Source organism: Anastrepha ludens, chromosome 2 (genome assembly GCF_028408465.1).
Source record: "Anastrepha ludens isolate Willacy chromosome 2, idAnaLude1.1, whole genome shotgun sequence".
NCBI classification, from domain to species: Eukaryota; Metazoa; Arthropoda; class Insecta; order Diptera; family Tephritidae; genus Anastrepha; species Anastrepha ludens.
Genome location: NC_071498.1, coordinates 45,134,273 through 45,156,324, shown reverse-complemented (window position 1 = coordinate 45,156,324; position 22,052 = coordinate 45,134,273). Strand labels below are relative to the sequence as shown.

The window sequence follows — 22,052 nt, the reverse complement described above, 5'->3', positions numbered from 1 at the left end:
ACATAACGGTTCATTTCGAGCTGTTCAAAGTCATTACGATTAATTTTGTTTGTGGAGTACATATTTGTGGACGCAGCAAAAATAAAATACTTATAAATACGGCGGAGTTCTTTAATATTTCTCAAAAGTTTATAATAATAAAAATTGTACAATGTACAGTTTGTTTGAAAAATAAGTAAGTAAAAATATAAAAAAATGCAGCCGAATTTTAATTTAAACTAGTTTTTTTATTCCTTTAGTATCCACGCAGTTACTCCAATGATCGCCCAAAAATTGCATGCCATCTCTGTAACGATTTCCCGCAACGCGTTGATACTCCGTGAGATAACTAAAGTAACTAAATAAATAAAAATTTTAGGATGAAAATCGGCACAAGATTAAAAAAAAACGTTTCCGCAATAGATTTAATCGATTTTGTTTTAGAAACTCTTTAAAAAGTCAGATAACGCCATCTATATCCGCGATTCGTTGAAGACTTTGCGAAGAGGGAAAGCACTTTCGAGTTGAACAGAATTTACACACTAAATCTGCAAAAGAGCCTGAAGCTCTACGTCGATAAGATAGGAGAAGCTGAAAGTTTCGGAATAACAAACTCTAGACGGATAATCCATGCTTCATATAGGATATAGTGGCGTCCAAATATTAGTTTAGCGCAAATATGATGAAATTGCTGTCCTCCAACTGCACAAAATCACCACTTAAGTCCTACGGACTGAATGGACTAAAGAACTGATTCATTTGTGGATACATTTCCGCATGAGGAGTGGGGAAAATAATATATAGTGGATTGAGTTGGTTGAATTTAAGTATGCCGTGAGATCATAAAGACAGGAAGAATGAGACGGGGAAAACATGGAGAAAGGTGCGCTATTATTTGATTAATTTCTCTGCAAACTTTCCGGACTCTTTGAATCTGGGAAGTTTGTGAAAGAATAAAGAATACGACTAATCTATTTTCGCAATATCTCTGACCCAAATAAATGCATGATTAGCTTTACGAATGCTGAGCAAGACCAGCGAAAATTTTCTGAATTTCCACCCTCCACCGGCAAGTAGTCACATAATGGGTTATCAATAATGTGTGTAGTACCCATAAATAGGTCTCATGGTTTGTGTGCCATGATCTATACAGCCAGCAACTCATTACTTCTCAGCATAATAAGAATTAAGAAGAAAAAGCACTTCGTTTTTTCACAGGCAACGGTTGAGGCAACCGTTGTCTTCTGTTATTTGCACATGTAGCCATGGATCCATCCAACTGTTCTTGCGAAACCGGTACCTGTAATTGGCTCTGCTCCTATTGGGTGTGCCACTGATACACACCTTCCTAATTCTCGAGCCAGTTTGTTACTCTGGTCATCATAATGCTCGCGTTTAAGCTTATTCCGCTTCGTGACTGCGTGAAACTGCAGCTTAAGTAGAAAGGTAGGTTAGTCCCACGGGTATACTACGAGTAGCACTAAGTGCAGTTTTGATACCATAATGTAGACCACTACCTCTGAAAAATTTCACCACTTAAAGGTTGATGTATTGGAGGAGAGAAATGGAATATAGACTGGAGAACTGATTCTGGCTATTCCCGAAAAGCACACTAAGGAACCTCAAGCGGCTAGCCGCCAAACCTGGAGACATTATTGGATAATTTTTAAGCTGTTGAGTGGGGTTTTAGCAGCTCAGTCATCGCTATAAGGAAATATTAGTACTCGAGGACAAAAATAATTCCAAGTTTATTTGAACTTGTTGAATGATTTGATTGATTCAAGAAGGTAAGCGTGTAATTGAAGATGATTTCGTTCTGCAGCAAGACAAATCACGGAATTACAACTCAAAAGTTCCTAAAAAAAATTATTCATCCAATGCTTTTGAGTTCTCATCTCGAAGCCCGGATCCATCGCCCATTGGAATTGGCTCGGATAAAGAACAGAGGACTGCCTGAATTGAAAAATTAAATTTGAAATAATGTTCCTTCTTTTAATTTTTTGTTTCTAAAAATAAAACATAGAAAACGATTGACTTGACTTAACTTGATTTACCATATGGCAGTTGCTGTTCAACCACATACTACCTTAATACATTTTACTCTAGCTAGCTCTTCATATACTAACCAGTTCAGCAATGTATCAAATAATCAACAATGGAAAGACCAACCTACATGGTTTCTTATGCTGCTTCTGAAACATTTTGTTTTTGTTTCAATTTCGCATTTTCATTTGGACAGCAAAGTGACTTCGAACCAAAAGGTATTCAGAGAATTGTTGCATCTCTGAACTTACTAGTCGTAAAGGAGTTCGCTATTCCATTTTCATTATTGACTCCAAGTATTCTAGTGGTTTCCGGTTTTGCAACATTTCTATCTTTTCTGCTTGTTGAATGCTTTTTGAGCTCAAGTGCCTTTCAATGGATCAGAGCTGGAATGGCTGGCTGATGTTGGTACAACATACACAGCAAAAGAGTGGGATACTTACGAGTGCAGGTACAAGTACGTGTATATGTATGTGTATAAGTATATGCGAATGGAAGTACATACCGTTCAAGCATAGCCAATTTGAGTTGAAGACTTACTTTGTATTTGATAGAGTTTTAACGAAATTAGTACCTATATTGGCATGGTAGAGAATTTTTTTCCACAGTAGATTCGATTTTAAAAGTAATTTCAAAACCTTACTGGAATTTTTGTTCTGTTTTTTTTTATTATCCGCCTCATCAGAGCCCTTTACGAGAAGTGCGAACGGGTAGTGCTTCACAACGGCAACATTAGCGACCGATTTACCACCTCACGCAGACGTAAGGCAAGGTTGTCCCCTGTCGCCGTCGCCTCGCCTTTTCGCCACCGTCCTAGACGATGTCATGAGCACAAAAAACGTATGATATGGAGGTTTACCAGAAATATTGAGAATCTGGACTTCGTCGATGACATCTGCCTCTCAAACTCACTGGCATGTAAGCGAATGCGGGCAGTCTAGTCACAAGACGAGGTCAACATCGCCAAGACAAAGGTTGACTTAGAGAGTCAACCACAATAAAACAGGGCATATAATGGTTGACGGGTGCCCGGTCGAATTTGTCGAAAGCTTTCTATCTATGGTGAATTTTTACAATCGACTTCCACAGAAATACGTCTAAAACTATAAAAAAGATCTGTAAAAAAATCGATTTTTCGAAAACTGGACGTATGTTAAATCCTCAATCCAATCCGTCTCGGGCTCAAAATATGAATAGACAACGGAAAAGCATCACTAGACAACTTCGAGCTCTTCCGCAACAAAATGCCGCACGATTTTACCTAAACTTTTCGTTTCATTTTGGTTTTTGGTATATGAACAATCTTAACTCCCTTTTTGGTCCACGTTTTGTGTCACAAGAAAAGCCGTATTACCTGCTAATACTTTTAGCAAAAGTTTTAATTTATATGCTTTTGATTACTTTTTCTTTAGAATACGCTTTGATAGAAAATGTTTCTTTTCTAAGAGGACATCACGGATTTATTAAGTAGCTCAAGATGGCTCACGCAGGGTGAAAATTGCACATCTTAAATCATCTTTAATTATTGCTTCATGACTCAAGCCTAAAAATAAACGAATTTTGGAAAATTTGACGACGTTCATAACAACAATTTTCTCTCACCAACACATTTTTTCCTCCATTCATATGGAGAAACATCATCAGCTTTTGCAAGTTTCTAAAAGCAGGGGAAATTGTTATAGCTCAACGCGAACAATTTTTTGTGCTTTCCTCCAAAAAAAAAAAAATATAATATATATATATAAAAAGAGCCAGCAAAGAGTAATTTTTTATCTGATAAAAATGCAGCACCATACGGCGGCAAGCGTGCCATGCAGCTTACCTATTAACCAAATTTACTCGGTTGCTCAAAAGTTTTCCGGTTCGATAAGAATAGCACAATTGTATGGTTTCAAAAACACTTTAAGTCTCCCTGAAGATCAGCCCACTTGTTCCAACGAGATTCCAGTTCATGAATTTCATCCCTGAAGTGAGAATCTGGAAGGGCTGCAAAATGCACTTCCACAGCTGTTATGACCTCATCATTTGATGAAACACGCTTTCCTCGCATGATATTGTATAGGTCTGGAAACAAATGGCAGTCGCTAGGGACCAAATCTGGTGAATACGGTAGGTGCTCCAACAATTCGAACTTTAATTCACGGATTTTAGCCATTGTGAAATGCTCTTGAGACTGCATTAACACGGTGCATTGATCTGATAAAAAAATTTGATGAAATATTTTCTTTTACAAACTGGGTATTTTTCTATGAATTTGTTTATTCAGCTGGTTAAGAATGTTACAATAATATTCAGAATTTATTGTTTTGCCAGTTCGCAAGTAGTCCACTAACAAAATTCCTTTCGCATCCCAAAAAACTGATGCTATCACGCTCTCGGCCGATTTTGGACATGAACTAGTTTCGGAGTCGAGGAACCATTTCGCACCACTCTTTAGCCTCTTGTTTTGATTTAGGATCATGGTGATACATAGACCCAAGCTTCATCCATAGTGAAAATGCAAATGCAAAATCCACATCCTAACGCTCTAATGCTGAAAAATCCGCACTCGAATGGGTTTTTGTTCCATTGTTAGCGAATGCGGCATCCATTGTGCACACAGCTTTCTGAAACCCAACACTTCGGTCAAAATATTGCTTACAGTGCTCACTGAGATGCCTAGAGCTTCTAGTTAATCCCTTTCAGTCACTCGACGTTTTTCCAATACGATATCCTGTATTTTTTCTACGATTTCTGTTGTTGTTGCGGTTTTTGGACGTCCCTGACGTGGATCGCCTTCACGGCTTTTACGGCAACATTTAAATAGAGCAACCTATCATTCTACTGTACCAACTGTGTGACTATCATTCGGGAGTGCGTAGGTTTGAATCTCCAATACATGAAATAGTAAAATGATAGAACAAGTTTTTTCTAATAGCGGTCACCCCTCGGTAGGTAATGCAAACTGCCGAGTGTATTTCTGCCATGAAAAGCTTCTCATGAAATCCATTTGCCGTTCGGAGTCGGCTTAAAATTGAAGGACCCTCCATTTTTGGAGCAACATCAAGACGGACATTACAAATAGAGGGAGCAGCTCGGTCAAACACCTAACGGAAGTGTTCCCACCATTTATTTATTTTTTATTTCAATTGATGTCCAAAAGTCCTTATAAACTTTCAACATTCTTTCATAAATTTCCTTTGCTTTTAAACCTTCCATATTCTCGATACTAAGTGGCTTGTAAACAAAAAATGTGCCGCAAAGCTTATTGAACAACCTATAATCCTATCTTATTTTCTTTCGAACGCACCCCTAGAGAAGCACTTTGTTTTTTTGGAGAGGTGTGGAAGAAAGCCTCGACAACATTTTTTTTTGTTTTTTCTACCCATTCACAAATGTTTATTTAATAATGGTCATTACTTTAAATAAAATATAATTTAGCATTTTCTAATATAGGGTGGGCCATGTAAAATTTGCTTTTTGAATCGGCTATAAAAAAAATCTAATCAATATTTTTTCAAACTTTTTTTTTTATTTTGAAGATTGAACATTGTCATTTATGAATGAAAAATAATATCGTTCAAATGACTGCCACGACTGGCTTTACAGTAGACCATTCGATCAACCCAATTTTTAAGCACATTTTCGATTGTTTGGGCTCCAATTTCATGAATGGCAACTTCGATTTCGTGTCAATCGTCAATCAATCGTCTCTGGATGGTTCGCATAGCATTTGTCCTTAACGGCTCCCCACAAAAAATAGTCCAACGGGCTTAAATCACAGTTCCAAGGCGGCCAATTGATATCGGAATTTCGGCTGATTATTCGGTTTTCAAAAGCGGTAGCCAAAAGTTCGAGTGTAACTTTGGCAGTGTGACAAGTTGCACCGTCATGTTGAAACCAAATGTCCTCCATCTCATCCTCTTCAATTTTTGGAAACAAAAACTCGTTGAGCGTGTCACGGTAACGCTCGCCATTTACTGTAACCGTGGCTCCTCGCTCATTTTCGAAAAAAAATGGCCCGATGATGCCGCCAGATCAAAAACCGCACCAAACAGGGACTCGTTGTGGATGCATTTGCTTCTCTACAGTAACTTGTGGATTTTCTGAGCCCCAAATCCGACAATTTTGCTTATTGACGTAGCCACCGATGTGAAAATCAGAAAAGAAGAAGAAGACTCACCACTTTGGAAATAGGTTTTCAATACTTCCCAATTTTGTTCAAGCGTATATCGTCCCATTTCGTAAATGTCAAACCTTTGAGTAAATTATGAACACATTTGACACGTCATTTGTGTTACCATTCTCAAAAAAATAGGTGGTTAAAAAAGCAAACGCTGTATGGCCCACCCTGCAATACTTTTAGATTTGAATTTTGCATTAAAACCCATTTGCGAGTATCAAATTGGTATTTTTATTTATTATCATATTCTTCTGTATCCATCTTGACTGTGTCTTATTTCATCAGCATTTTTTTTTTTTTTTTTTTTTTTTTTTTTTTTTTTTTTATTGAAACGTTATAAAATTGGTATACATTTCATGGTATTACGCCTAGCATAAGCTAACAAGTAACATTATTCTATCCTTAACATTGAAATTTAAAAACAATTATAAATATTTTACAAACAATTATACAGCGTTGGCGACTAAATCTCGTGGCTTAGTTCTTCGAAGTCTTCTTGTGCAGACTGTTTTGGTAAGCTCTGCGGCCTCCGGGTTTATGTGCTCTTTCAGCCTGGTTTCATGGTTACTTGCAAGAATTTGGATTATATCAGCGACTTTTTTCACCGACAGATCCTTGTGCAGGTCGTGATTTCGCACATACCAAGGTGCGTTGACCATGTCTCTGAGAATCTTATTCTGCAGGCGTTGTACAGCTTCAATGTTTGATTTAGTGGTACATCCCCATAATTGAATGCCGTATGTCCATACCGGCTTAACTACTTGGTTGTATATTAATAATTTATTCTGTATTGACAATGTAGACTTTCTGCCAATTAACCATTTCATTTTTTTAATTTTTAAGTTGATTTCAGTTGCTTTAATTTTGACATGTTCTTTCCATTTGAGCTTTGCATCCAAAGTCATACCCAAGTATTTTGCTGTATTACTATATGGAACAGTAGCAGATGATATTTTCACTGGGTTATAGGCTATTTTCTTGTTTGTAAAGTCTACGTGAACAGACTTGCTTTCATTTAATTTGATTCTCCAGTTTTCAGTCCATGCGACAACTTCGTCTATCGATGCCTGTAACTTTCTAGTTGATTCATTTGCGTTATTTCCATAGGCTAAGATACACGTGTCATCAGCAAAAGTGGCTATCTTACTTGTATTTGAAACAGGTAGATCTGCAGTATAGAGCAAATACAGTACTGGCAAATATTTTACTTGCCCTTATTTTTTCAATGCTAATTTTTCACAAATTCGTCTCGCCTGCCGAACATTTTAATCAAAATCATTTTCCAATTTCATCACTCACTTGTATTAATATCATGTTTTCTTTTTCTTTTTTTTTATCAGCATCCTATAGATCTTATTTATGCATTCTTTCCTTCCATCAACGTCAATGGATATTCTTTTTAAAGCTATGTTGACAAGTAGTACTCTTGTTCATCGTCATCATCATCGTCAACGTCCTTGTACATCTTCGTGTTAATACAAAAGTTGTCTCACACCAGACCACTGTCATCTCCGATCAACTTCCTCCAAATGTTTGCCCACTCATTCTTTATTACGTTCGTTGTAGTCTCACTTTAACTACCCACGCCGCTCTACTTCCGACCTTTCGTCCAACACACTTCAGCTCACTCAATGTTGTTCACTATTCGCTCGCCCATGGCAATGTTAGATAACTTTAGTGATGTTGATGGCAAACTTTTGATTGATGTGGGAAAAGTCATGACGATATTAAGTGGCAAGTAGCTGAACAGGGGGTGTGGTGTGATGTAATGTGTTGCTGAGCTGAAAGTGGAACTTACAAAGCTCGGTTTGCAGCTGGAACAACAAAATAGAACAATAACAGTAACAAAGTATTAAAATAGCAATAAGTAATAGTCACGTGAACGGAGAAGGAAGGAGGCTACCCCTACAACTTTGGGTTATTAATTAATTACTCCAAAACGCACAAGTCTATGGGGTGGGGAAAATGCCGTAGAATAATGTATAGAATGGCCGATGATTTAAATGAAAGAATGCACAGTTCAGATTCGACAATATGCTTCACAATGTATATAGTTACTTAGATAGCTTCACTGAGGCTGCTACTTTTGTTTGTTTGTTACCACATAATAGTTGCCCTTGTGGGAAAGGTATTCACATGGATTGTGTGAAAATTATATATTTACTTCTACATAGACTGTGTGAAAGGTATTTGTATAAACTGGTCGAAAAGGTTAAATGCCGGCATAGCCAATCACGAGTAACTGGAAAAAATTAGTACCTTGGCTGTGAGCATTTTGTTGTTTTTGTTGACTAAACTGGCAATGCCAGCGAATGTCAATTCATAAGAATACAAGCAGAATGAGTTCTGAAAAAACCTCAAGATAAGAAATCTCAAAGCTATTGCGATTTCTCCGAAGAAAATTGATGTACTCGTATGCCAGAAAGAAGACGTCTAATGACACCAAGGCGATATAAGGGTATTTTCGTTAAGACGGACATTTTTCGAGTTTAGATAGGTAAGTTACATATACATTGTCACATAAGATCACATTTTCTTCTTACTTGGCGTAGTATGAGGGTCGTTTGAGCGATGCCACTACTAGCGCGTGCCTAGGTTATGATTAGTTAGTAGGATCTTTTGGAAGAACGCACACCAAGTTTCAGCCAGATCGATTTATTTCTTAGTGTTTGGCAATTGTTTGAATCGAGGAAGCGGAGTAATTTTCAAAAAATCCTTTTCCATTTCAACAACGCGACAGCTCACTCTTCAGCAGATATGTTCGCAAAAATTAATGGAAATAAGGTTCCAACCCGTTTCACATTCCTTTTATTCTCCAGACTTGGTTCCCGCGAACTCCTCCGACTACTATTTGTTACCCAATTGGAAAAAGTGTTTGGCGGGAAAAATATTTTATTCAAATGGGGCGGCGATTGTAGAAACACATGCCTATTTTTCAGACTTGAACAACAAACTAGAACTAGAGACTATGACGAAAGATAAAAATGGTTTACCCCAAAAAATTAAGTAGTTTTTATTGTTACACGGACTTTTCAAGCGACTCTCTTAAACACCTTAGCGATGTTTTGTTAAAGTCATACAAAGCGTTGCAGTTCTTCTCAACGTAGCCCTCGTTGAGTACTCTAACGTTTGTGGTGTTTGAATCTATTCGTACGCCGTGACCTTAGGCAGCTGACCTGATAGATCGTTATGGCTGCACTATTTCTATGCCCCTGATAAAGCTCATACGGCATAAAAAATAGCAGATTTTCTGTAATGTCCCAAAGCGGCCGCCGTATCCGAATGGATATGTGCGTGAATACCATTCGGTTGACCTGGGTTCAAAACAAACGGAAGATGTAAAATATTAAATAATAGAAAGGGTTTTTTCTTATAGCGTTCGCCTCTCGAGAGGCAATGATAAACCGCAGAGTGTATTAAAAGGCTTCTCTTAAAAAGCCTCTGCCTTGGGTTTCTCCATTCGAGGAACTACAGCAAGATACACAACACAAATTAGAGGAGGGAGTCGGTCACAAACCTACAAAGAAGGTATGGGACAATTGTATATTTGTTTGCACTTTTACAGACGTGTATACATATTTAAATAGGGTTCGGCACTCGAAGTGTAACCAACTTCAGACCGCTCGCGCAGCTGATACACGGGCATCAGCTGTCTCTGTCTGTTAGTTGGCTAAATGACTGTCCAGAATATTATTTAGGTACAAGCGCGCGGAAGTATTTTGCCGAGAGTAAACGCGAAAAAAGAAAATCAGTAATGGATTTCAAACGTTATATTTAGCTGGAAAATCACAACCAGTGATTGCTCATGAGCGCGAGAACCTTAAAGTAAATAAAGTTTTTGTATATCGCACCATTACTCGTTACAATGCTACTGGTGGCATCGTGAAACGTCATGGAGGTGGTCAAAAGACTGCAACGTCACGTGAAATAGTTCAAAAAGTGAAGAGGCGACTTGAGCGAAATCCCCGACGAAGTACGAATCAAATGGCGAAAGAACTGAAAATATCTCACGGTAGTATCCGCCGAATACTGAAAAATGATCTCAAAGTCAAGCCTTACAAGATCCAAAAGGTGCATGATCTCACACCAAAGCAGCAACAAATCAGACTTGAGAGAGCGAAGGAGTTGCTTCGCTTGACCGAAAGCGGTGAATTTCCGAATATTGTGTTTTCTGATTTTTCAAATTGAATAAGTGTAAACTCCCACAACTCAAATAAACCTGACCGACCGTTCATACGAGAATTTGAGTTATCGATTGGCCACCGAAAGGCAGCACCCGCCACAGGCAATAGATTGGAAAGCAGTAACCGCAGATGGGCGCTTTCCAATCGTTTTTGTCGAGCCTGGCGTCAAGGTAAATACGAAATACTATCGGGAATGTGAGCAGACAGGCATTTCAGTGGTAGACCACGGACGTTTCAACAGGACTCGGCACCATCTCTCAAAGCTCGAATGAACCAATAATGGCTAAAAAACAAAGTTCCGAATTTCACAACGTCCACACAATGGCTTTGAATTTCACCAGACACGAATCCAATGGATTATTATCTTTGGACCATTTTGGAGAGCAAGGTCCTAACTAAAAGATCAACCAGCCTCGGGTCGCTCAAAAAAGTCATTGCCCGTGAGTGGGCCAAAATACCTGTAAGAGGCATTCAGGCAGCTTGCGACTCGTTTCTGGACCGTCTCAAGTCCATAGTCAAGGCGAAAGGTGGTCATATAAAGTGAATTGATTCTTAATTTTGTATTATTTTCACACATTTTTTACTTTGAATTGAATAAAAATACTTTTCCAAATAAATGTATGGCCTTTTTAATTGGTTACACTCGACCTCCACCATTTCGTAGATCTTTTAAACAAGAATATGTATTAAAAAACAAAGGGACAAGAGAGATACGTAAGCAGACGAATGGAAAAGCGCTGTCCGGCTAATAAAAAATCCTAAAGGCGGCTAATACTAATATTAGCAACAAAAAAGCAGGGATGCTGAAGAGAAAGAGCTGAGAAGCTTTCAGCGCATGGTATTCCAACCACTATCAGGAGCCGCGACCGTGTCAGCTCAATTGGTGATTGCTAAATGAGAGCAGTGAAATGGAAATTTTCAAATAGTGTTATCTCGAAAATTGGAGCAAACATGATAAAACGGTGCACGCCATTGAAGGCAAAACTTTTGTTTGATCAACTATTAAAATTTTTAAAAATCTGAATACAGTGCAATTTTGCCCGTACGAGAACAAATCGTACTAAGAGCCATTTTGAAATCACCGGCTTTATGAAACTCCCTTCGAAACAGCCTACTAACTGCCTACAGCTGCTTGAAAGCGAGCAAAAGTATTAGGCAACAAGCTTTTCCATCCCACTCCCCTCTACTTCTCTCTCTTCATCTCTCTTTCTGGGTCTTTCCACCTACAGCACACCTAGCCCCTTTGTTGTGGCAATTGATCACTAGTTGCGGTAGACGCTGAGTGGTTTGACGGTTGTGGAACGGAATTGAATGAATGAATGGATACCCACCGCATCTGGTTTGTTGCTATACATACTTAAACACAAACACAAACACATTATTTGCCGAGTTCTCAGCTCTTCAGTCAAATGTTTTTCGGAATCACAGTACCATATTGCCCTTATTGTTGTTATTATTGTGTCTGAATTGCTGCTATCTGGACATTTGGTGTTTCGTAGATTTTTCGCACTAATTGCCATGTTTTTGGGAAATTAACTTTTCGATGACTACCATCACAAAGTTGGGAAATTTGCGGAACACAGCATCAAAATACCGGTGTAGCACGACTTGGCAATTGGGGTTTACTGAATGTTTTTTTGGTCTTCGGTTTGTTCGGTGTTGGATAAGTATGCACATTTTGTTGCTCCTCTTCTTCATACAATAAATTCGTGAACAAAAATTTAACAAGGCAAAAAGTGTTGTATGTATGTGCAAGTAGGCGCATTGTAATGTTGCTACTGCCTGCCATTGCGTGTTCCTGCCACTTGATTTCGCCTTCGGTTGTTGGATAAAGTTTCATGGCACTCTTCTCATCCATACTACATACTCGTACATAGTTTGTTAGTTGGTTAGTTAGTTAGTTAGTTGTTGCCGAGTTGAGTTCAGTTGAGTTTGTTATTTTGCTCCCGTGCACGGTTACCGGGAGCGTTGAAATTTCGTTGTTGTTGCCACACAGTAATGAAAACTGTATAAAATGTCAAACTCATCGCTCTCGCTACCACCAGCACTTTAGTTCATAAGCACTTATCTTAGACCACGAATGAAGTGGTTTTCGCTTTGTTTTTTCGCTTTTAATTTTCTTAGTTGAAAGTGTCTTAAGTACCCTTTGCTGAGCGGAAAATTTAAGCTTTGCTTCTTATCCATATTTTCATGTATCAAATCTGTACAAATCTTATTTAAGCGTTAATTTTATTTTAAATTAATTACCATATTTTTCTCATTGAGAGTTTCAATGCTCAAGGCCACGGTCACAGTACTAAAGTGAAAATGAAAGAAATGGCATCTGTGAATTTTACTTGTTTCTAGCTTACTTAACGACTACCCTACAGAGAAATTCACAGGATGCACCATATGCGGGATGCGACCATATTAGAACCTTTTCGAGTTTATTTTCTTTTCTGTATGAACTGATTTTGAATGCCCTGGTAGTTGCCAAGTGAGTGACCTGTGCTGCTGTGAGTGACCTTATTGATACTTAACTTAACTAGTACTGAGTTCGTCAATTGTAATTTGCCTGCAATAATAAGATCGTATAATTTTTTTCCAAAAATATCCCCGTCCTTACAAACAATTTTTTTATGCTGTTATAACAACAACAATTTGAAGCTAAAAGAGGCAAACTTTTAAGCCAGTAGCTCGTGCTGTTTTCGGAAAAATAAAAAGGTAGTACAGAATTTCTAATATAACTGTGCATATAATAATGTTCCTCAAGAGTTTGACATTCTCTCGTCATTTACTGTTTATTTTATCAATTGAAAATTAAATTAAGCAACACAATATTAGTTTCAAATAAATGGTCTTTTCAGCTACAATACAGAAATTTTTGTGAATTTTATATTAAAATTTCTGCCATATTTCATATAAAAAAATGGTGGCAACCCTTTTAAAATTTTTTAGATGAAAGTTGTCTAAAATACCATACATTTCTTGCCCTTTAGTAGCTTGTTACTAACTTTTTTAGTTACTCTACATTTTTCATAAATGTTGTAAAGTTAAAACTGTGTAAATGCCCATTCGTTTTAATCAGATTGTGATATTTTATAATATTAAAATTTTAAATAATTTAAAATAAGTGGTAATTTTATAAGAGTAAACTTAAGGGTAACGCTCATACGAGCGTGTATCGTTAATTTGTATTCCAGCAAATTAAAATTTGCATACAACCAACCTGTCCAAAAATTGTTCTTAATTAAAGCTTGTATGGCAACTCTGTTCAAAAATATATTTGAATTAAAGCTGTCAGTAACATCTTTTGTGCGATCACTTTTTTATAAAAAAATGTATATTATAATGAAAATATAACATGACAAACCCTGTTCAAAAACATATTTTATTGAAAGCTGCCAGTAATGCTTTTCCTTTCGATAGCCTTTTTATCAAAAAATGTATATTAAATATTTAGTATAAACCCTGTTCAAAAATATTTTTGAATTAAAGCTTTTTAAAAAATACCTTTTATTTTATATCCATTTCGTAAAAACGTTTAAAATAAATATTAGGTGGCAACCCTACTCTAAAATAATTTTGAATTAAAGCTGTCAAAAATATCTTTGATTCGATAACCAGTTTATGGAAAAATTTATATTAAAAATTAGGTGGCAACACAGTCCAATAATATATTTGATTTAATACCCATTGTATGAAAAAATTTGACTTTAAATTGGGCGGCACCCTACTTACAAATAATTTTGAATTAAAGCTGTGATGATCTTTTATGTATTAGGTTAGCTTAGGTTGAAGCGGTTGTCCTGTTGGACACACTCAGGCTCATAGCCCATTGTGATGCCGCGTGGGGAGCATGTCCCTATTTCTTCTAAACCCAGTCCAAATCATTAAAAAATTAAACCTACGTCTGGATAGGGGAGGGCAATAACACAGTAGGTGTGAGATTGTCTCTTCCTCATTCTCATCTAGACAACTTCTACAAGTGCCCCAATATAATCAAAATCAGTGTGCTAAGACTGCTGCGCGCATTTTGGCTTAGCAGAGATTTTGTTCGTTTACCATTGAGAGTCGGCCGCATTTGTCGGGTGATTGTGCAGGTTGTTTCATTACTCCATCTTACGTTCGCTGCTCTTACGATTTCTTCAAAGATAAGTAGTTTGCATATTTACAAGGGTATGCCTATATTATTGTTTATGTATTCATCGGTAAATAGTTCATTGGCTCTGCAGTTCACCTCAATGTCACAATGGCCAGGGACCCATGTTATCATTAGGGGAAATGACTCAGCCATTTCGTTAAGAGATGTGTAGCATTTCATGCTACCTTGGAGGTTGACGACTACTTTGTGAGGGATTTTATCGCCGCCTGGCTATCAGTGAAAATTTAGATATCATTTCCGGATATCGCATCACACTGTATCAGTATCGCGGCTTTCGTTATTGCCAGCAGTTCAGCCTGAAAGACACTACAGTAGTCGGGGGGCCGAAAACTGAAGAAGATCCTCATCCACCCTCCTCTCGAGCTTTGAGCCATCTGTGTATAAATCGTTCCCACGACAGTCGGTTCTACGTTACCGGAACGACCCGGCTTCTTATCCGGCCAAGGACTGTCACTTCAGCAGAATGTTTATGCTTCTACAACAACAACAACAACAATAGATGCTGAAATTACCATAACTCTGAAACCAATTTTGGACAGAAGTGACTAAGAAACATATATTATTCCATGCAATGATGAGATTTCTAAATCTACAGATGCATTCAAATTGGATCCTAGAAAAGAATTGCTCATCTTCGCCCAGCAATTTTCATCGAGAGATATTTGGGGGTTTCTCGTCCATTGCACGTAGTGTTTTAATGTCGAGATCTATGCAATTGACATGACAGCAACGTTGGCGAGTTTGGTTGAGTACTGTCCCTTAAGGCCCTTCTTCGTTGTAGATAATCGGACTGCAAATAAAGCCTTTAGGTTGGCAACGAATAACTCGAAATTGTTTTGAAAATATGAACCCTACCTACCACACAGACCAACGACAAACTATAACAAGTTCCTGTGCATGTTGATGTTCCAGGAAATGAGGGCTCAAGTATATAAGCTACGAAAAAGTGTGAGCTTATGTTTTCTCTCTGGGTTTTCCGTACTCACAAGATGAAGAAAAAAACAGAGCAGACACTAATGCCATTTAGACTAAGAGACACTAGCCTCAGCAAGTTCATTTTGGCCACCACTTGACGAATAGGAACATGGAATTCATTGAGGCTAAAAAAAGTGTCAGCTCATATAAATACCATTGAGATTTGAACCAGTTGCTTGTGATTTTAACACAGGTATAATGATTTTTGCCTTTGCAGAAAGGAAGTGAGGAGAACTCAAAATACATTTCTTTGAGGACCTATGCAAATACTCAGTCTGTTTTAATAATTTATAGTTTATTACTGGCCCTGGTTTCAAGGTTGTTGATATGTACATACATGCGCTTTTCTTTTCGTTTTAAAACTTCTCTCTTCACTTCGTTTTTCTAATGTGCTTTTATTCTCCTCAGTGTGTACTTCTATTAATTCTGAAATGCCATCACAATGGCCATGCATTTTTTGTAAATGACTTTTGTCATATCTTTTATCTGCACACATTTGGAAAAATGAATGATGGAAGTAATAATCGATGACATACGAGCAAAATCAAGCCGGAGGTGGGCAGGTGAAGAAATTATGATAATATGTGTGCATGAATATAAATGCATACATATATAAAGTAAAGTAGACTATTAAGGTGAAAAGTAAACTCAATTTCCATAGGCTCTAAAATAAAAGTGAAACAGGAAGTTTTGGTATTTTAATTGAGGATTAAGTTACTTTTGGAATGGAGATTCTTAGAAAGACAAATAAATGGACAATGCTCAGCGTGAATAAATACTTTTATATACGAGTACACGAGTACATACATATATATCATATTGTCTAAAAATGTGTATTTACATATGTAAATACTTCATAAACTACAACATTATCATTTCCCTCCCTTTAGCAGTGAAGATGCAACGTTTTGCATCGCGATTTATCGATATATTAAATTTATAAGTGGCCCATGCAGTCGAATGGGTGGGTACGTCAATACCATTCGGGAGTGTATAGGTTCGAATCTCCGTGCTTGAAATATCAAATAAAAAAAAACGTTTTTTCTAATAACGGTCGCCCCTCGACAGACAATGGTAATCCTTGGAGTGTATTTCTCACATGAGAAAAGTCGTCATAAAAACCAATTACCATTCGGAGTCGGCTTCAAACTGGTTTTTTATTCGGGAAGACGGTCGTGAAGAAAAAACTCTCATGAGTACTGCTTTACCGGCATGTAAAGCAGTATGCACGAACGCTACACCAACGTACTAAACACCTCTCCACTATGTACCACTCTCCTCGCGGAACAGTCCCAAAAAGCAATTACCTCACGGGGCTGGTTAGCTCATAGAACCTCCGCGCGTCTTAAATCATTGTGGATACGTTTTACATGCGCGCAGATTCGTTTCCACTCATCACGCGATTTTAGCATAAAATCTATGATATTATCTCCGTTTAATATGCTACAGGTTTCGGGAACATAGCGTGGGCATTGAAATAGGACGTGATCAGCGTCTTCTTCCCTCTGCTTGCAGATTGGGCAGTTTGGTGAACTATCATGGCTGAATCTATGGAAGTATTTTCGAAACACTCCGTGCCCTGTAAGGAATTGGGTTAGATGGAAGTTTGTTTCCCCATGGTTCCTTTCTAATCACGTCGTAAGAATGGGTATTGGCCCATCCGTCCATCTACCTTTCGATGATCTGTTCCACTGGTCTTGTCAGTGCGCGATCGAACAACGCGTTTCTTCTTCTGCAATATTTTTACGACTTGCTGTACCGTCGGGCTCGGATAGCTTTAAATACACTCTCTGCATTTCTTTCGCCAAAATGTTTATCGGGACTAGACCGGCTATAAAAAAGGAAGCATCGTCCGAAATTGTACGGAAGCCGCAGATTGATCCTGCTTACTGATTCGCAGGCTATCCTCTCAATTTCGTGGATTTGCTTTGCCACCAATTGCCACCGCGATATCATCCGCGAATCCAATATCGGGACGCACATCACAAATTGGAGCAAAAGCTAGGCCAAACACAAAATAACTACAAGACGCTATTTAAAGGTTATGTATTATTTAGCTATTCTCAATTTCGCGAAGAAAAATAACAGTGTCGAAGTAGCAACCCGACTTTGTAAGAAATTTTTAATATTTGACTTTTTATTCTTCTTGATTGTTACGATAACCACTTACGCGATTTTGGCCGAGCTTAACGAAGGGAGCCAGTCGTTTCTTTCCCCTGCTAACCGGCGCCAGTTGGGCACACCAATTGAAGCCAGGTCCTTCTCCAGATGATCTTTCCAAGTCCACTCCTCCACGCCAAGTTTCTCTAAGGTTTCATATGAAATCTGTACGCCCGGTGTTGCAGCTATTTCGATGTAAAAGCGTCAGCAAAGGGAATAGATAGTATCTTAGTCACCTCTCGATCGTTGTAACAATTCACGAAGTGCTGTTTCTATGGATTTTCTTTTTGTTTTAGGTACACGCGATTGTTACCTTGGAATAATCCACGGATATGCGTGTCAAGCCGATAATACTTTCTTGTTTTTGTAGTAAATACTATTTTTAGCCATTACCCAAGGACTTGGGCTACAAAACATTTACAGATTGGCAAAGCATGATAGCTCCCTTTGAAATTTGCAGCATACCGCAAGGATAATCAGCACCTGCGCTTTTGTAATGCGAAAATGATTTTATGGTCAATGATGTTTTGCTTTCCCAGAAGTTAAACTCCTCACTGTGCTGGAGCTTGGGGTACCTCCTATGAAGCGGTGAGGCTTCTTCTCAAACTTTGCCGTGAAAATAGTTATCGACAAGCAGCTAGAGTCAGCCCCCTAAAGTTTCTGTAGACACCCTATAAATTATGCAGATATACGGAGTGTTTTTTTCTCGAAAGGCTTATTTCCCAATGAACTTACTCGAACCAGTACAACGCTTGATCTCCAACCGGATAAGACGCTGATACCTATGCCTATAGCCACTTGTAAATAATACAAGTTGGCAAAACCTCACAACATGCGAACTAAGCAGACAGACTTGGCCGAAATGGAACAGGGGTCGATCAAAAAGTTTTTTAAGATTCAACAGATAAGGTATAAGAAAAATGATAGGGGTATTAACTGGTCATTGTTTAATAGGCAGCCACGCTAGGAGGTTAGGACTCCCGTACTTTAACTGATGCAGCGGACATAGCGACTAACGAAGCTTTGCTCGTATATTAAAGCTACCGGATGGTTTGAAAGGGAACCTACCTACCTATTTTCCATATATTCCGTTATTGCTCGTGGGCACATACCTTTGTACTCAACTAACTAAGCCAGCAACATTTTCACTAGTTCTGGCTATTTTTTTTAGTTTATTAATTGTATATTATTTTATTTATAAAGTCTAGCTCATTTTATAAGAAATACCATAGGCAAGGTGGCGCAAAATTAATCACCCTCTCAGATGATTTATAATTTTCGCAAATAGCGTTGTCCGTCAATCATATTTGGCACTTGTGAACTAAGCAGCTGCAGTATACAAACAGACAAGCATTGGATGAAAGTAAAGACTTTTATCACTCACGATAATTTTTTTTTATTAATAAAAAAGTTATTCAAATACAAAATTGATGATTAAATGATTAATTTTGCGCCACTTTGTAAATCCACGTTTCAAACTATGTGCAAAATTTTCAAACATTCATACAACTTCCATTAAAATGTCACACTTCTTATTTAGAATTTTTAGAAAATTTTTGGGTATGCAATTTTATGGTCTATTTATTTCTAAGGTGCTGCTCAGAGTGGCTCAAAATTCTCGTTGATTTTGGATAATTTTTACCTTGACGATGCTGCATATTTTCTCTATATTTGGAGGGCGCGAAATTTTTTTATAGGGTCATAGATTGTTGACAGATTCGTACCATATTACTTACTTACTCGATGTTTTAAGTTAGTCTCTTTCTGTTTAATACACTTTACTGCAAATATTACTTTTATTGTATTATTGTACTAATTATATTTTAATCTTTAATATATTTTCAGATTATAATTCATACTTCCGTATTTGACTAAAAATCGTATGAATTCATTTTATAGCATTTGGTTTTTCTAAGTAAAAGCGAAGATATTAAAGGTAAGCGCAATTTTTGATCAATTACGTAAAAATATAGTAAATAGTACAATAAAATAGATAGTATAAATAGAAAAATGGAAAAATATATAAGGGCATTTCTCAATTAAGAGTAACGAGTTTGGAGCCATTGCTATTATGATGGCAAATTGTGAATTTATTAATTGTGAATTGCCCCAAAGAAAAATCCAAAAAGGAGGAAAGGTAAATTGCTATCACAAGTGCAAAACAAAAAAAAAAAAACACAACAACAAAAAACCGGCCGAAAATATACAGTAACTGTATTTACGTACCCAAGTATTTTCTATTTATAGTATTTGATGGCTTCTAGAGCATTTCAAAGTTCACTCTTCCCATCCATTATAGCCTAATATCAAATTTCAATGCTATTTAGACGAATTGTGCTTATTATTTACACCGCCTGGAAGTACGCAATTCTCAGCAGCAAGTTAAGTTATTTGCTTATTATTTCAATAGCCTATCACTTGTCAACCTCTCAACGGACTTATAAAATACAGAGTACAGAGAACTCGCAGGCGTACGAGTACGCTGCTTGAATACTACAACCAACCAAATTCCGTTCACAACGCGTTTTTTTTCTTAAGAGCTAGGCAATGGAGTCTCACCGCTGCAAGGCTTAATGTTTTTCAGTTGGTTCACGTTTCATTACTTTGCTTTTTATTTCAAATTCTCAATGCCTTTGCAACAAAATTTTCGATGCTCTACTAGTCATAACCAACAATCATCAGAGGGACTACTATTGGCTTTAATGTGCCAATCAGAGACTAGAGAGCTACCCGCGACAGTGTAAAATTACCAAATTCAAACAATAAACTTTTTGCGTTAAATAAATAATTATTAGCACTGCACTTTCTCTTCTAAACTCTCGATCACACACCGTCTTTAACCTATTACTGCATGAATTAATAAAGCGTTAAAAAATTATAATCATATTATAAGAAAAATGGTGAAAACGTTTTATGTTTAGGTTTTCTATTTAACGGAACCATGCATAAAAACTAGTTGCAAAGAAAAAATTGAAAATTGAAAACAATTGAAAAGTGGAAAAATTATTACCCGACGAGACAGATGAGTATATCCACTCCATGGCAATATATTTTTTTTGTACTCTGTCATCGTTTTTTGAAAATGTATCACTCGCACTTCAATTCTGCACAATCACTGTCACAAAATAGAGGTTATTTCGAAATATAATATAATAATAGACAATTTTTTTTGCGTTTTGTCATTGCTAAAAATATATTTGATGAATTAAAATAGTTTGAATTATTCTAAAATACTTAATTTAAAAATAAAAGTGAATCAAAACTGCCATCCATTTATGGGCTGATATGCGGTAAAGGGTTAAGCGAATGCTTGCTCTGCTCCTTTTTCAGATTGCACACCGATCATATGAAATGATAGACTATAAGACGTAAACTTCACATAAGTTGCGTATTATTTATGTACAGATTGTCATACGAGTACAATTTTGAACCACTGACATGTAAATTTTTAACCACAACCAATCTATTTATCCCCAGCTGTCAAGTTTTCGAAATATTCCCGGTTAAAAGTGTAGCGGGCTATATTTGTAACGTTATGAGATACATTTTTTAATGACCGCAACAGTGATTTAGTCGACCCTATAGTGCGGAAAGCTTCTTCTTCATTGGACACTGAACCCCAATTCCTGAGTGGAGTTGAAAATTAGCTTGAAATCGCCGGTACTACGTTAACAAAGACTAGCCCGATTCAGTTCAGATACATTTGTTTTGTTGTCCCCGTAGAGCAAAAACTTACCAGTTTATGAAAGTTGTCTGTACCTTATTAACCCACCTTCGCCTAAAAGGTTTTAGAGGATTTAACTTTTTTTGTTATTCTATTATATACCCATTTTGTCAAGTACAAAATATTTAGTTGTCTCTGACTTCCATATTTGCGAATGCAATTAAGTTTGCCCTCTATGAACGCGGCTTAACGAATCTTGCCTAATATCAGAATAAGAGATTTGGCAGATAAAAGGATAGCGCCGAATCTGTGCTTTTACATCCAAATTTTGGTTAAGTGAGCAGAACCCAAAACATAGCGCGCACAGAAGTAGCGAATCTAAGGCGTATGCTGTTAATATATATGTAGATAGGTAAGTTTAGGTTTAGGGGATGTCCACTGTGAGACACACTCAGGCTCATAAACCTTTGTGAAGCCGCTTGAAGAACTTCTCCTTATCTCTTTTAAAAGCAGTTTGTAATTTTCAAAAATTCACGAAGGCCCCTGATTTCCGCAGTACTGAGATCCTCCAAATTAAAGAATTCTCTACCAAAATTGGTAAATCTACGTCTGGATAGAGCAGGACAGTCGCACATGAGGTGCGAGATCACCTCTTCTACATTCTCATTTCATCTAGCTTCTGCAGAATTCATTTGCTTGCACGCCCATTCTGTGGACGTGTCTGCCTATTATATAGTGCCC

General features: G+C 37.3%; 1 protein-coding gene across 4 annotated transcripts in view; it reads left to right on the top strand.

Annotated features, from left to right (window-relative positions):
- The window catches only part of LOC128869991 (cadherin-87A), a 290,958-nt gene that overhangs the window by 133,405 nt on the left and 135,501 nt on the right, over positions 1-22,052 (top strand). For all 4 annotated transcript variants that reach the window (XM_054112599.1, XM_054112587.1, XM_054112591.1 and 1 more), the window contains exon 3: positions 19,493-19,583. The gene's annotated coding sequence lies outside the window, so the exon portion shown is untranslated. The remainder of the gene's footprint in view (positions 1-19,492; positions 19,584-22,052) is intronic.